General features: G+C 33.2%; 1 long non-coding RNA gene across 8 annotated transcripts; it reads left to right on the top strand.

Moving 5' to 3' along the window:
• Positions 1-532: 532 nt before the first annotated feature.
• On the top strand, positions 533-15,347 carry LOC104647291 (uncharacterized). 8 transcript variants are annotated; one of them, XR_011220540.1, is made up of 8 exons: positions 533-625; positions 702-792; positions 1,543-6,608; positions 6,685-6,775; positions 6,898-8,136; positions 11,283-11,350; positions 13,842-13,974; positions 15,220-15,347. It is a non-coding gene; the product is annotated as an uncharacterized lncRNA (long non-coding RNA). The 8 variants fall into 8 exon arrangements; XR_011220539.1 differs by lacking the exon at positions 15,220-15,347 and having other exon boundaries at positions 13,842-14,271; XR_011220537.1 differs by lacking the exons at positions 13,842-13,974; positions 15,220-15,347 and having other exon boundaries at positions 6,534-6,608; positions 11,283-11,591.
• Positions 15,348-17,456: the final 2,109 nt, after the last annotated feature.

Raw genomic sequence — 17,456 nt, 5'->3', positions numbered from 1 at the left:
AATTAACACTTCAATCAAGTTTCAATCATGATGTACTCATAATATCCACTGACAAAATTTAGTAAAATAGATAACAATAACATAAAAACCAAAAGATATGGATATGTAAAGTTATTAACTATCAGATTATTTTTTGAAGAACACTAAATCTCATCCTTGTAAGTGAAGGAATGACGTTTTTGATGAAGAAATTATAGATTTGTAACGGTTTGTTATTGTTCCTTCAACAATTTATGTAGAGAAAACTTGCGTGAATACCCAATTAACGTTTGTTATTTAATGTGTACTAACAAATAATTATAACAATAACTTTTCATAAATGTAAACAACCAAGTTCAAAGAATGTACTGTAATGACCCCGAAAGTTATTTTTAATAATTTTGAACTATTCATTGACTTTAGTTAATTATTTCATGGGTAATTGTGGATAATTGACTTAATTGATAGTTAATGGACTAAAGTATCATTTATTTAAGATCTTATACCATTTGTTCCATATAATTAAATTAAGTTAGTAAAATTTATCACTTTCAGTATATATTTATTTTAGAAAAAAAAAAGGAAAGAAGAAACACTAACCTGTGCAACCCGGCTGCCGGCATAGGAATTGACTTCTGCACATTAGGTAATATTTCAGTTGATCTATTAAAGTATATAGTTATAGGTTATATTATTATTAATAATATTATAATATAAGATAGTGAAACAAAAAGGAGTACAAAAGAAAATAAAGGAAATGAAATTACCTGGAAAACGATGGTCGGCATGGGAATCGCTTAAGCTTTGATCGAGGTAAGTTTGAATCCTGCATTAATTTGTGTATTTGTGAATATGTTATGCTTAGAGGTCAAAATGTAATAAATTATTATTATTATTATTATTATTATTATTATTATTATTATTGGTAGATCGAGAAAGAGGAATAAGCAAATTTTGGATTGGAATCTATATGCTCGATTATCATATATATATATAACTACAGTGGGTGGACTTTGGTTATTTTGTTTCTGGAATAATCATTATGTAGTCATTTCCAATTGATTGTTAAGTTAATGGTTAAAGTGAATTGAGATTTTGAGCTATATTTTTTTATTACTAGCACTTATAAATTGTTGGATGATTCAAGTGGAAATTATAGGATGGAAATTATGGCAAAAGATTGGGGCAGCAAGTTTCTGCCAGTGATTGCTTATATCAATTGTCATTATTGGATAATGATTACCATCATGGCATATAGGTTTGAAAGGAAAAACATGAATTAAATTGGATTCATCTTGTTGGTGCAACGATAGATTATTTGAAAGTTATTAATTTTCTTGAAATTCTTCTTTTTATTTTGTTAAATTGATGATACTTTGAGAAATTTGAACTTGATCCTAGATTTAAAATTCATAAAAAAAACATGTGAGTTGACATGTTAATTGACATCAAAATTTAGGAAATTGATTTTTGATTTGGGTAAGTTTTTAAATATAGACTAAACCAATAGTAATATGGGTGTTGTTCGTTTCGAAATATTATCCTCAGTAAATATTTTGATAGATTGCATTGGTTTGGAAGCCCAACGAAAGCGAAGGCTTGAATTTTGGAGTCATTGTTCGACTACTTGAGGCAAGTGGATTTCTAGACTCTTGTTAAGTGTATGAAATACGTGTATGTCTTTGTGGTATATGTTTGGGAGTAATGGGATTGGTGATGGTTTGACTTGTCCACATTGATTAATTCTAATGATGAAAAGAATGAGGATAACAAAAGGGCAATGTGATTAATTGTTTATGTGTGTTGTGTTGAGAAATGGTTGAAGGCTTGTTGAATCATTGTTGATGTAACTTCATGTTTGTGTTGTTGTGAACTGTGCGATGTTATGAAAATGGTAATCTCCTCATTATTTGTGTGAACTTGTCATCTGCATTATTCTGAGGCATTGGTTATGATAAGTGTTATGTGCATTGAGAATGAATGGGTACTTAAGAGGATGTACCATTTCGAGGGATGTATCGTGCGCCGCGATGGATACTATATTTCGAAAGACGTATCGTGCGCCGTGATGGTTACTATTATCGAGGGTCGTGTCGTGCGCCGCGACAGATGCATGGACGGATATGTCCCCCATGGGTCCCAGACTGAGAGACAACGCGTGTGTATCATTAGGTCAGACATGCATCATTATACTTGACATTGCATTTCATTGCATTGCACATACTTATTATTAGTGAACATGATATCGTGTTTTGCTGATCTTCTGATTGCCTCCTGTGGAACTTGTGATAGATCAATATTGAGCTTGTTATTGCGGATATGTAATTTGTTGAAGTATTATTGTTGAGGATATGTAATTCGTTAAAGTGTTGTTGTTGAGGATATGTAATTTGTGTAACTATTGTTTTTTTTGAGTTACGTGCTATGTATTAAGTTACGTACTATGTAAATTATGAGATGTTAGGTTTGGCTGATGTTTATGCAAGTTGTAGTTGTGGAGGTTCGGTTGGGGTGGTAGGAGTACCCGTATTTCATCCCCTTAGCTTGTGTTTAGAGGTTTACTTGCTGAGTACCGTGTGGTTTGGTACTCACCCCTTGCTACTACAAATTTTTTTGTAGGTTATGAGCCTGGATTTTTGTTGTACTTGTCATTCTCTTCTTTTCCGAGACTTCTTGGAGATTTGTGAGGTAGCTGTTTCCATCTCAGCAGACTTTCTTCTCCACAATTATGATCTTGTTCTATTCTAGAAACAAGTTCATTTGAGACTTGAGTTTTTCTTTTGAATCAATTGTAATACTTTAGAGACTTGTACACGTGACTACAAGGTTTTGGTGTTTTTATTAAGTTACTTATATTTTATTTCCGCACTTATTGTAATGATTGAGTTTTAGGCTGACTTGTCTTGGTGGGAAAAGACGAGTGCCATCACGTCTGTTTTTGGATCGTGACAACATGGTATCAGAGCCCCAGGTTTATAGGTCTCACGTGTGTACAAGTCGAGTCTAAATAGAGTCTCGATTATCGGTACGGAGACGTCTGTACCTATCTTCGAGAGGCTATAGTGACTTTTAGGAAATATCTTCACTTCTTGGATCTCTTTGGTGCGTACTTGGTCCCATTTTGATTGTTATCGCTTCACCCCATTCGCTTTCGTTTATATGATGACTCGTGCGTAGTTCCTTTTGTGAATCATTGACATGTCATGTATTGGTTTGATGTTAGATTTAGTATTAAGGTGGAAATGATATACTTATGAAACGAATGTGTGATTATATTTGAAAACGTTGAGCAAGGTTTGTTATTATTGTAAAATAATAATAATAAATATAGTACTTATCTTGTATAAGCAATATATGGAGTGGATGTGTTAAGAATTATTTATAAGGAAGCATTTAGTGGTGGATCTTTGGTATGATATTGATACATTCAAGTTGTGATATGTATTTTGTGGATTGTAAATGAGTGTCGATTTCATCGTTAACTCCATGGAAGTGGAAATATGGATGATAAGCTTATAAGTAAAGGAAGTCTCAAAAAGTTATACTTGTGTGAATTTAATTGAGAATTTTAGTAAGAAAGTACATATAAATTGTGTAAGTACCTTGGATGGTTGGCATAGCTAGGTTTGGATTGTCATGTTAATGGCAATGATAAATTTGTAGTGAGGGAAATGACGAACTAAGCATGATGATTATAAAATTGTATGACGCATTATGATTGAAATGCAACTATATGATACGGGTGTTGGTTAAAACGATCTTTTATGGTAATTATGAATTTTGAGTTTCTATGGTTATGGTTGTTTCTATTTCATAAGTACTGTGGTTTTATGGTAATTTTTATAAGGAGTTGGGATTTCATCGAATAAAATTGAAAGGGGCTAGAGCCATAATGGAAAGAATTAGTGGTATATAGTTTAATTTTCATGACCGAGCATTAATCTAGGCTATTTTACTTTGGTTGCAAGGGTTAAGGATGTATCTTCAGAGGAATTTGGAGAATTGGGTTCAGAGACAAGTGATTTTACCTGTTTCTTCCAGATTATGATATAATATAGTGTGACAAGATCAATAGATTGATTAAAAAAACTATTGGATAAAACTTGAGAAAGGAGTACGGACGTTCAACTCGAGTATCATGATTAGTTCTTTTGTGGTTTTGATTTGGTGAGGAGTATGATAAGATTCTTAGAAAAAGATATGGTAGAGTCAATGAAGAGGCAATCAATGATAACTAAAATACGTTAAGTAATTTTTTTAGGTATGAGCTAATATTGTCAGATAATGGGATTGTGTTACATGGTTGGGATCAAAACTTCAAGTTTACATGGTGAGTTTTGATTTATGATAATGTATCTTGTAAAGGTATGAATTGGTAAGGTAAGAAATGATCGATCACATTGAGTATGAAGCATTTAGAAGGACTTAAAATTTGAGCAGTTCATTTGGTTACTTTTGGTAGTTATACCTAAGGTTTCCCATATTGTTGGTCAAAAAAAAAACGACTTGTAAGTGAGTTAGCAAAAAGGAGAGAAATTATGGTGTATTGAAGAGTTAAAGTTATTTGAAATTTCCGTCATGGAAAGATTTTATGAAAGGCAAAGGAACAATAAGATCTCTCGTACAATCATTGGATTCGGAGGTGATGGTTGTAGCGATTTCGCCTTTGAGTTTAGATGTGACTATGAGATGTGAACTAGTTCAGCACCTACTTACTATGGATTTGTTATTAACTTTTCTAAATATTAAGTTTTGATGGTTACAATAAATGACGTATGGAAGATTATACATGGTTATGTCGAGCTAGATTGTTCAGAATGTGATTAAGTAACAAATGGATGTTAAATAGTGTGGACCTACAGTTTTACATGATTAATGAGGATTTCAAGGAGATTGAAATTACTTTGTTGATTGGCCAATACAGACTATTATGATCTGTTACATTAGCATTTGATGGTGATCAGAGATAATGAACTTATGGTATACTAAGTAAATTGGGTGATCAATTTTTTTTGTAAGTGTTGATATAAGATATATAATTACTTTGTATATTAGTTTAAATTTGGTATGTGAAATATTGCGTAGAGTAGCGTTGGGTGTGCTTCAATTATTTTACCTCGATGAAAAGTATTATTGACTTGGAAGTAGTTCTATCAATCTTATGTGTGATGCGTATCTTTCACAGAACGTTTAAATGGAAAGAGAGAGCGCCATTGTTTCAAATTTTGGAGGTGGTAATGTATTTTTTTAAGGAGACTTTAATACTAGCAACAGTTTGAGAGTAAGGTAAATGACTGGTATATTTATGATGATTGTTGGTTTTAAGAGCGTTGAATTCAATGGAGTACTTGAGAAGTATGTGGGGTTCGATGAATCTAGTATTTGTAATATTGTAATGGGGTCAGTTTGGTTGATTGTTGGTAGCTAAAAGAAGAAGTCGAGAGATAGAGTCAAATGAAATAATTTTATTTATATGGGCATAATGGAAGAATTTTTATATGACAACTTTCTTCGTACTAGATATTATCTGGAGTATGAATCACTGCTTATGCTACTCGTGTTTTCACATCTATGGGTGAATCCCTAGTGGTGGATCGATGTACCGATCCTCTTGTTTCCTCTTGTTAGGGTAGGATCCTTGGGAAAACTCAGTCATTTAAGTTATGATGGATTTGGTATTGTTTGGAATAGTTGAAATGTATCAATAGTTCTATTCACACAACCTTGCTTATGAGAACTTATATAAGAGCTACTATGAGTTACAATTGTCTAATAGTGTTGTTACAGGTTCTGCTTTTTGAGTTATATTGCTTGTTGAGTGATTACTTGATCAATTCATTCCTTGACTTAGATAAGTTTGATTCCCCCTTGATGAGTACTCAATGTCAAAAAAAATCAGATTTTATGATTTAATTTCGTGAAAAGATTGTGTTGTGAAAGAGAAATCTTGATAATATATGTAATGGTTTGTGCATTATGAGTGTTTAGTGATTGATTCAGGCTCACTTCTAGTTGTAGTCAATATTGATTCGGATGGTTATCTTGGTTATGTGAAAATAAATATATATTCATCATGATGGTTGTGAGTTAATGTCCAATGAGTTTCAGTTTAGATTAGGTTCATGAGTTAGTTGGTGGCCTGATAATCACACTTAACTTATAGATCTTACAAAGTTTGTTTAAAAGTTCAGTTATTAGTAGTTGATTTTGATGGAATGATTTTAAGGATGAGCTCACTTAGAGAGATAAACACTGACAGTTAGGTCATAACTCACGCTTTTGGTAATATCAATTACTCTTAGTTCTTCTTCATTATGTTCGAGGACGAACATGATTTTTAGTGGTGGATAATGTAATGACCCAGAAAGTTATTTTTTTAAAATTTTGAACTATTCATTGACTTTAGTTAATTATTTGATGGGTAATTGTGGATAATTGACTTAACTGATAGTTAATGGACTAAAGTATCATTTGTTTAAGATCTTATACCATTTGTTCCATATAGTTAAATTAAGTTAGTAAAATTTATCACTTTTAGTATATATTTATTTTAGAAAAAAAAAAGGAAAGAAGAAACACTAATTTGTGCAAACCGGCCGCCGGCATAGGAATTGACTTCTGCACATCAGGTAATATTTCAGTTGATCTATTAAAGCATATACTTATAGGTTATGTTATTATTAATAATATTATTATATAATATAGTGAAACAAAAAGGAGTACAAAAGAAAATAAAGGAAAAGAAATTACCTGGAAAACGATGGTCGGCATGGGAACCGCTTAATCTTTCATCGAGGTAAGTTTGAATCCTGCATCAATTTGTGTATTTGTGAACATGCTATGCTTAGAGGTCAAAATGTAATAAATTATTATTATTATTATTATTATTATTATTATTATTATTATTATTATTGGTAGATTGAGAAAGGAGAATAAGCAAATTTTGGATTGGAATCTATATGCTCGATGATCATATATATAACTACAGTGGGTGGACTTTGGTTATTTTGTTTCTGGAATAATCATTATGTATTCATTACCAATTGATTGTTAAGTTAATGGTTAAAGTGAATTGAGATTTTGATCTATATTTTTTTATTACTAGCAATTATATACTGTTGGATGATTTAAGTGGAAATTATAGGATGGAAATTATGGCAAAAGATTGGGGCAGCAAGTTGCTGCCAGTGATTGCTTATAACAATTGTCATTATTGGATAATGATTACCATTATGGCATATAGGTTTGAAAGGAAAAACATGAATTAAATTTGATTCCTCTTGTTGGTGCAACGATAGATTATTTGAAAGTTATTAATTTTCTTGAAATTCTTCTTTTTATTTTGTTAAATTGATGATACTTTGAGAAATTTGAACTTGATCCTAGATTTAAAATTCTTAAAAAAAACATGAGAGTTGACATGTTAATTGACATCAAAATTAAGGAAATTGATTTTTGATTTGTGTAAGATTTTAAATATAGACTAAACCAATAGTAATATGGGTGTTGTTGGTTTCGAAATCTTATCCTGATTAAATATTTGGATAGATTGCATTGGTTTAAAAGCCCAACGAAAGCGAAGGCTTGAATTTTGGAGTCATTGTTCGACTACTTGAGACAAGTGGATTTCTAAACTCTTGTGAAGTGTATGAAATGTGTGTATGTCTTCGTGTTATATGTTTGGGAGTAATGGGATTGGTGATGGTTTGACTTGTCCACATTGATTAATTCTAATGATTAAAAGAATGGGGACAACAAAAAGGCAATGTAATTAATTGTTTATGTGTGTTGTGTTGAGAAATGGTTGAAGGCTTGTTGAATCATTGTTGATGTAACTTCATGTTTGTGTTATTGTGAACTGTGCAATGTTATGAAAATGGTCATCTCCTCATTATTTGTGTGAACTTGTCATTTGCATTATCCTGAGGCATTGGTTGTGAAAAGTTTTATATGCATTGAGAAAGAATGGGTACTTAAGAGGATGTACCATTTCGAGGGACGTATCGCGCGCCGCGATGGATACGATATTTCGAGGGACGTATCGTGCGCCGCGATGGTTACTATTATCGAGGGCCGTGTCGTGCGCCGCGACAGATGCATGGACAGATATGTCCCCCATGGGTCCCGGACTGAGAGACAGCGGGTGTGTATCATTAGGTCAGACATCTATCATTCTACTTGACATTGCATTCCATTGCATTGCACATACTTATTATTAATGAACTTTATATCGTGTTTTGCTGATCTTCGATTGCATCATGTGGAACTTGTGATAGATCAATATTGAGATTGTTATTGCGGATATGTAATTTGTTGAAGTATTGTTGTTGAGGATATGTAATTCGTTAATGTGTTGTTGTTGAGGATATGTAATTTGTGTAAGTGTTTTTTTTTTGAGTTACGTGCTATGTATTGAGTTATGTGCTATGTAAATTGGGAGCTGTTAGGTTGGGCTGATGTTTATGCAGGTTGTAGTTGTGGAGGTTCGGTTGTGGGTGGTAGGAGTACCCGTATTTCATCCCCTTAGCTTGTGTTTAGAGGTTTACTTGCTGAGTACCGTGTGGTTTGGTACTCACCCCTTGCTACTACAAATTTTTTTGTAGGTTATGAGCCTAGATTTTTGTTGTACTTGTCATTCTCTTCTTTTTCGAGACTTCTTGGAGATTTGTGAGGTAGTTGTTTCCATCTTAGCAGACTTTCTTCTCAATAATTATGATCTTGTTTTATTCTAGAAACAAGTTTATTTGAGACTGAGTTTTTCTTTTGAATCAATTGTAATACTTTAGAGACTTGTACACTTGACTACCAGGTTTTGGGGTTTTTATTAAGTTACTCATATTTTATTTCCGCACTTATTGTAATGATTGAGTTTTAGGCTGAGTTGTCTTGGTGGGAAAAGACGAGTGCCATCACGTCCGTTTTTGGATCGTGACATGTACTAAAAAACAAAAATTAATAATGTAAGCATAAGTAACGATTGTAAAAAATTTACCAGGATCTTCAAAAACAGAATGAAACAGAATGGAGAAAATAAAGCCATTGAATGCACAATGCTCCTTCAGGAAATTATTCTCCTCTAGTAACATGTTTACTAGAAGTAAATCATTTAAAGAAATAAAGATTCTATGCACAACTATATTGATACAAAGATAATGGTTTGAGTGAGCCATTCAACCAGAGAAAGTAAACAACTCTGTAATTTCCCATAAGAAGAGAGGAAGAAGTAGTACAAAATTTTCATTGTTTTAAAATAAGAGGGAATTCCTCTATTTTTTTAACAACTAATGGAAGTGCGAACAAATGATAATTGTGTCTTATCGAAAGGTTACAACTCTTTGAAAATGTTACAATCCTTTGAAAGGACACACCCTTTTATAAAAATAAAAAATTTTCATAAAAGAGGCAAATTCTTCATTAAAGTCACAACTTTTCGAAAAGGTTTGTACTCTTAGATAAAGTTACAACCCTTCAAAAAGTTTATAACCTTTCATAAAATGGCACAACTTATCATAATAGGCACAACTTCTCATCAAAGGTGAATAGAAATTTTTGAAATAAAAAAATTAAAAAAGGAATCCTGATTTGTGGCGGCGCCACGTAGGTGGTTTTTGTAACACCCGTAGCAAAAGCAAACCAAAAATTAGTTTTTTCAGAAAAATCAGCAAGTGCTACCAACAGTTGAATCAACGGACAGTAGCCTGAACCATGGGCCGTCATACACAATCGTCGATGGGATCAGAAACTCCCAAAAATTTCATCCTCGAAAAAGTGGTTAAGTCTTGAACGGCGGGAGGACTTATGGTGCGTAGGTCAACGAAGGTCCGTAGTCCGTGAGCATCAATCAAGACTCCCTTCAAACGCTCTCTGACAAGAGCTATGGATGACAAACATGGTTTGTAGGTGGAACTACGGTCCATAGGTCTGACCGTAAGTGAAAATTTGAAGCTAGTTAAGGGGAAATGTTGTTTGGCCAACTTAAATGATCATAACACTTAGCACAAAATAAATTAGGTCTCCCATGACCTACCCACAGATACATAATTAAATTATCATTGCTTAGCCACCGACCTTGCTAAAATAAGTCCTCCGACTAAAAAGTTATTCTCATTTTACTAAAGGCCTGTCAAAAGGGCCCTTACGATGGACCCAACAATGGGGCGTCGGGCGCACGACGTACAGTCAGTCCTGGCTATCGTGAAGGCTGGCTGTAACCTTCCCAGGGGTCTTTTTGACGTTTCCCACTCTGTTTAAACCCTAAGTTACATATTTTTTACTATAAATTATCAGATCTTAGTCTGTTTAAGTCTAGAAACATAATTAAAACATATCCAAGTCAAATCATTAAATCAAAACATAGAAAATTAGAAGGAAGATAGGAGAAAAAAGCTCAAGAACCCTAATTAATGAATTCCAAAAGCTCCAACTGTTCGTGCACCGAAACATGTATTTTTCCTTGGATTTCATCACCAGGTATGTGGGATTTCACTAGTGGGTTCCTTTCACCCATTGGGTCCTTAGTTTCTGTCAGTTCTTGATTATCTTATCATGATTAAACCTAGGGTTTCTAAAACTTTGATATAACTTCATTGATTTATTAAATATATGTTCCAAATCAGATTATCATGTTATTACTCTGATTATCGCTTGAATTTCAGAACCCTACCTTTGTATTTCTTTAGTTCTTGAATTACACATGCTAGGTCATATATTTCAAACACTTCAGATATACATGCCTCCATTATAAATGCATAATTACCAGATTATTTGTTGCATTTTCATTTTTCATGTTCAGTTTTGAGGTATCCAGTATTTGCAGAAATTCAGATATAATCGGTTAATTTACAAAATTCATTTGGATTAGCATAATACCGAGTAGGACTAGGGTTTAACGTAGCCAATAGTCCTAGAACTAATCGCCAAGTAGGTTAGAAGTCCCCTCTGTGGGAAATCACTTTAGTGATAATGACAACATGCCTTTATATCTTTGGCAGTGTATCGATGGGTCGTATACATCTGACTCCAAATTTAGCTCATGTGGTTTTATTATCGGTTATTAGTAGCTCCCATAGTTAAGTCAGACTCTCTGCATTGGCCATTTATCAGAATATTCATTATTAAGTTTCAACATGTTATAAATTTGTTATTGCATCAAGTTAGCTCAGAAATCAGCATATCACGTTAAAATTATTATACTTGTTTTTCTTCTTGTTTATTTATGTTTTATTTCAGCTTTAGTCTATCCTACATGCACAGTACTTTTCAAGTACTAATGCATACGTGCGCTACATCTTCTCGTGATGTAGGTTTAGGTTCTCAGCATCAACATCACGTATAGATCGATTTCTCAATCTCCAGTTCAGCAGATTCAGTTGTGAGTCCTCATTCTCCAAGGACAACAGTCATGATTTTCATTTCAGTCTTTAGTCATTGAGTTTTATTTTTCGCTAGATTTATCTAGGACTTATCCCAGTAATTGTAGTCTAGTTTAGAGGCTATTTTAAGACATAATTAGATTCAACTTAGTATTGTGTTAATATTTCGTTTGTATTAAACTCATTGTTTTCAAATATCTGAGTTATAGAATATGGGTATTCCCCATCTTTTCATTTTAAGTATGATTTAGCTTCAACAACAGTTTATTATCTTTAGTATGCTAATTATTATGCCAGCAGGGTTAGATTGGGATCACTTGTGGTCCTAGGTTCCGTGTTCGCGTCTCGGGTGTAGCTCGGGGCGTGACAGGTTTAGGGGTCTCTTTTATATATATACTAGGTAAATTATTGATTCTTCACACGAGATTGAACTATTATATGAAGAATACATATGATCATTCAATAAAAATCATATTTTCTATACACACGCTACATTGTAAAAAAAAATTGAAGGCAAAGCATTCTTTGAAATAATAAAGGTCTATTTCTTCATTTTTATTATATAAAAATATGAGTCATAGAGAGATTTAAGTATAAGAAAAAAGAAAGAAGTCTCAATGTCAGAAATAATAAAATTTTCACATTTCCAAGAAGTTATAAAGAAGAACATCATACATTAAAGAAAAGACCAAAAATCCTAGAAAAACAACATTCCCAGGTGAAGTTGAAAATTACGTCCATACAGAAACATAATTAACTGAGTTCAAATGGAGGACCTTTGACTCCTTTAATATTAACCTCCATTAATATCTTTTTTATTATAGTAGGTCCTATCATGTATATATTAAAAACGAGCCTAAAATTGTTAATCCGTATCATAAATGGTTTTTCTCATTGTCTCATAATAATCATTAATATTGCTTAACTTTTATATCACCGACCCTAATTTATTTGTAATTGAACCATCGTATTTGTTATGGTTATATTATTGTGACATCTCGCAACTCGAAATATCTTAGGAACTAAAAATAATCATTCTTTAAAAGAAAAAAGAATAATCAGGAAAATTTGTCTAAGTTAAGAAAGTGGATTTGACCATTTGCAGACGACATAACTTCTAGCTCATGATGCGTAAAGGTATTTATTGATATTGTTAAAAAGTTCTTGGAAAAATCTTTCTTACTCCACCGAGTTTGCGCGATTTTAATACTGTATGAGTGAGTTATGCCCTTCAGGAGTTGGGCCGTTGGATTTGGGAAAGTCTCAATCCAGATTTATGGAAGGAAAAACTAGTCTTTTCACTAATAAATTTCCAATTTGTTTTTAGAGGTTATAAACGTAAAAAAAAGTCTTATATCACTTTGGAAAAGTCATAGTTACTCTAAGGGATTGGAGAAGAGAGAAAAGAAGAAAGAAAGGGAGATAAGGCAAGAATTCGTCAAGGACGTCTAGCTTTATGAGTGAAATTTGTCGAGGATGAGCCCTATAAATGTATTTGAGGATCTCATAACATTGGGATCTCCCACGTGCAAAATATATTATTTTAGTGAAGAATTAAAGTTAGAAGAAAACATGAGGTAAATCAGAGAAGTCATTTCATATTTTCATAAGTCTTTTAAAACCATTTAAACTTTGTTCTAAGACTGAAGTTTTGAGTTAAATAAAGAGTGTAGTTTGAAGTGATTTCTTCAAACAAGTACATGGGGACTATATATTACCCAAGAGGTTTAAAAGAATTTTTTTCACATTCCAACAATACTGGAAACGGAGATTTCCAAAGAGAATTCGGGCTAGTTTTTTTAAAGAGTAATAACCTTTCTAAATGATGTAAGTAGGGAAATTGAGATTTCCAACATAGCCTTGAGAAAAGTTTTTTGAGCAATAATCTCAAACCACAAAATAAGTATGATTTAGAAACATAGAAGCCAATATATTTTGGGAGTAGTAGTGGGAAACGATATGAAGGAGATTTCAGACAACTCACATTCCCCCTAAACCATGTAGCCATAATGGGTAGAAAAGGGTCATACTTTTTAGATGAAGCGTATTCACAGTAGACTAGTGGATCCATTAGGCAGTTAAGGTCTTATACCTTTGGCCATGTAAAGGATGCGCTGGCAACGTGAGGTAGATCGTTGAATCCTCACTATAGATCTTATGTGATGAATGTCGATTAGACAAACTCCCATATCAATTATTGTATTTTTATATACATCATTTGATTGTATTTTTATATAGATCTCAGAGTTTCTTGTATCTTGGCATACACACAATGTTTTGGCCATGTTTTTAACCAGTTTTTCTTTATATGTCCCTTATTTAAACCTTCATTATAATGAAATGAGTTTAGTAAGTATTCATAAGTTGAGAAGATTCAAGGTAAGTGTTCTTTCAGAATCTCTTTCTAGCCTATGGTGTTGTAGCATTCCATCTAATACTCGTATATTAAATTTAGTGATGTCAGTTCGCATGCATTGTATTATGATGCAGACACAGGTAATGAGGATCGTCATCCAGAGTATCGTTTATCCAGCATAGCACTCCATAGTCAGTTTGTGAGAATCCTTTCACTCCGGAGGACATCTTGTAGTGCTTTCTAGTGAGCTCTATAGGATGTTCTAAGGTTTGTCCCAACATCAATCTCAGTCAGTTTAGAGGCTTTATTGACCAATAATAGTTCATTAGTTTTTACATTTTCATTCTTATGTTAAAGACTTGGGTTGCCATGTTGGCCAAGTTGAATGTTGAATCATTAAGAAATTCCACTTATAGTATTACTTAGCTAAGATAAGTTCTTTTATTATTATAAGTGTGACTATCTTGTTCTGCTGAGTTAAGTAAGTCAGTTCAAGGGTCCACACGAGGTAAGCAATGGTCAACGAGTGTTAATCCCACTCAAGGTATAGGCTCATAGTGTGACAATTATGCAGTTACAAACAATTAATGCTATTATGAACCAAGCAGTAGGTGTTATCGAAATGACACTGTTCATAACTGGTTATTCTAAACCATGACACATAACATATCAAAATCTCACAATTTAATTTTGTGAGAGTTGAACTTAAAATATCATCCAATAATAATAAGGATGGCTTTTCTTTCTTAACAATAAAGAAGAAAATGATATTTTGGTTAACATATTTTTCAAAAAGATAGTCGGTAGTGCTATATCGATGTTTGAAGTTCACAAATTTAATTGAAAAAGTTTTAAAAATTAAAAAAAAATAACATAAAGAAATTGCAATCTATACGTGAATCACTATGAATAACAACAAAAGATTAAGCTTCATGAAATAGGAGGAAGAGAAATTTTAGAAATGAAACACGGTTCATATGAAGGTTAATTCATGTATTTGAATTTGACTCCCCTATACTGAAAAAAAACTACAAATAATAGTGGTAGAAATAAAAGTTTTGTTTACTGAAGAACCTAATGAAATTATTTCAATCATTTCAGCATCGTTATTAGTTGTGAACATGACAAGAGAAAGCGCAGTTATGTAGCATTTATATTAAAATTAATTTTCTTTGTTTATATGAAAAAGCCTATAGAAATGGACAAAACGGACGATCAATTTTCAATCTTTCTTGCTGAAATTTTTAACAAAGTTTAAAAAATTTCACCAAATAGCTAAAAGAAATTGATATAGTTACATGAATCAGTATGAATTATATTAAAGTAAATGAACTAAATAACCGACTAACATAATTGGCTGAAGTAAAGCACGAAGTATGAAACAAAATCATTAAAATCTTTAAAAGTAGGAACCAGTGATAGCAAAATACTTTACGTTCTTGTGGAGTTTCTCTAACTTACAACTATCACTAACAGTTTCGTGATGATAAATCATCTTAACCATGTTTCCAGAACCACCGTATACCTTCAAGGGATAGAGGAGGAACCTTAACTTTTGAATCCATCTAAAGGGCTTCTTGAGGATTGTGAGGAGTCACCCGAATTGCAATACGATCCTACATACACTGGTTGAGCAAGTTATGGTGTGTAAGTTATCTTAACTCTTATTCAAATTGGTACTCAATACTATTACCAAAATGTATGTATTAGTTCTCATATAATACTACTCATTAGATTGAGTTATTACTAAAATGTCCATCTTTAAAGGATTATTAATCATTAGACTAAAAATTCTTCTGAAAAACTAAATAAGCTCTTACTAAAATAGGAATACTTTTCTCCCTGCAAAAATAATACATTTGGAATCATAAGTGATCTTCTCAATTGATGGTTAAAATATACTTGGACATACATTAAATTTTGAAATCACTGTATGAAAATAATTACACGTTGGCCAAGTATGGTCCATACATACGTTGATGGGCCGTACTACCAAGTCGTAATAAAATAATCGGAGACTCAACTTTCTGAAAATCATACTCCTTGCTCATGGAATCCAATGTAAGACATAACATTTTCCTTAACTCCAGAAATGAAAACAAGACTTTCTCATATGGCCGTAAAATCTTCTTAGGTGCGTAGAAGGGCTTCTAAAATTAGTGCACCATAAATTTTCTACAACTTTTCAACTTCCAATTGACGTTTACAGTCCCGAAGTGGTACATTTATGTAGCATAACCCGAAGTTTTTGTAGTACAAAGAAGTGAAGGCAAGGTGCATAAGAGCAAAACTAAGATCTTAAGAGTAGTTTATACAATATATGCTAAAAAATTTCTCCTAAGGAACAAGAAAAACTAAGATCTTAAAAAAGAAAAAGTTTCCAAAGTTTATTTTAGGCAGTGGCAGTAAACACGCTGATGTACTTCCAAAATATACTAACAACAAAGGTTGTGGATGGAATAAGACCGGTTGAAGCTAGGAGTTATACAAAAACAATCATAGGACGTCTAAATTTTTCTGGTTCATTGTGTTATAATTGTAACACCTCGAAAAAGCAGAACTAGAAGAAAATGCAGAAAACTAGCTAAATCACTAAACCACGGCAGGGTTCACAACTCGTGAGAGGGTTCATTGTATGTTCAATTACCCGTGTCCTCACTTTGACTCCACCAGGCCCAGATGTCAGACCACAGGCACCATCACAGGTCGTGGTCATGTCAACGAACCGTGGAGGCATCTTTGAAGAGTGATGCAGTAGCTTTCACAAGCCTAGTCCTCAAACGCCCAATCCTAAGTGAGGACTGCGAGGAACTTCACAGGTCGTAGTTGCATCCGTGAAGGTTGGACTACTGATCCCCATAGCCATCCCCCTTCTACACTAAAACCCAAGTGAAGACCACAAACACTATCGTAGTTAGTGGTTCTTTACACAGACCGTAGTAGTGCCCGTGATCTTGGACCCTCAGAATTTATGTTCAAGTTAAGATCACGTCCGACATCATGATTTGTGGTCCCTATCACGGTCTGTGAAGGTGTCGTGGTCAGCCAGTCAAGTTTTTATGTAAGGGTATCTCAGACATTTCCATCTTTGTTAGAATTTTAAACCTCATTGTTTTAACCCTAATTTCAAAACATAGAAAATAAGAATCAAGAAAGGAGAAAGAGTTTACCATCCCTATGTAACACTCTGTACTCACAACATAGAAAAAATCAGACTGTCAGAAAAAATGAGGTCCAATCGATGGTTACCATCGACAGAACGTATTCTGGTCTACGGCTCGTACTGCAAGTCCGTAGATTGTCACTGTATCCTCCATAAAATTTAGCTCAACAAAATCAACAAATTCTCGACCCACGGACGGACTGATACTACGTAGATCAGACTACGGTAAATCGACGATGTTTGTTGATTGAGTCTCTTACTACCCAGCCTCTAACACAAGCGACGAATAATGAAAACGGACCTTAATTCGATCTACATTTTGTAGATATGACCGTAGGTGAAAATTCGCCGACAGTTGGGGGGAAATGTAGTTGTGTCAACTTCAAATGATCATAACTCTTAGCACAAAATAATTTTGGGTATCTCATCACATACCAAAAGATAAATAATATTATTATCTTTCTATAGTAACCGACTTTGCAAAAGTCAGACCTCCAACTAAAAAGTTATGCCCATTTTAGATAAGGACTGCCGAATAGACCGAACTTACGGACCAAAAAAATGGACCGTGGATTAAACGATGGTC

This window comes from Solanum lycopersicum, chromosome 1 (genome assembly GCF_036512215.1).
Source record: "Solanum lycopersicum chromosome 1, SLM_r2.1".
Taxonomy (NCBI): Eukaryota; Viridiplantae; Streptophyta; class Magnoliopsida; order Solanales; family Solanaceae; genus Solanum; species Solanum lycopersicum.
Note: the sequence above shows the minus strand (reverse complement) of the source record. Positions and strands in the feature narration are given on the sequence as shown.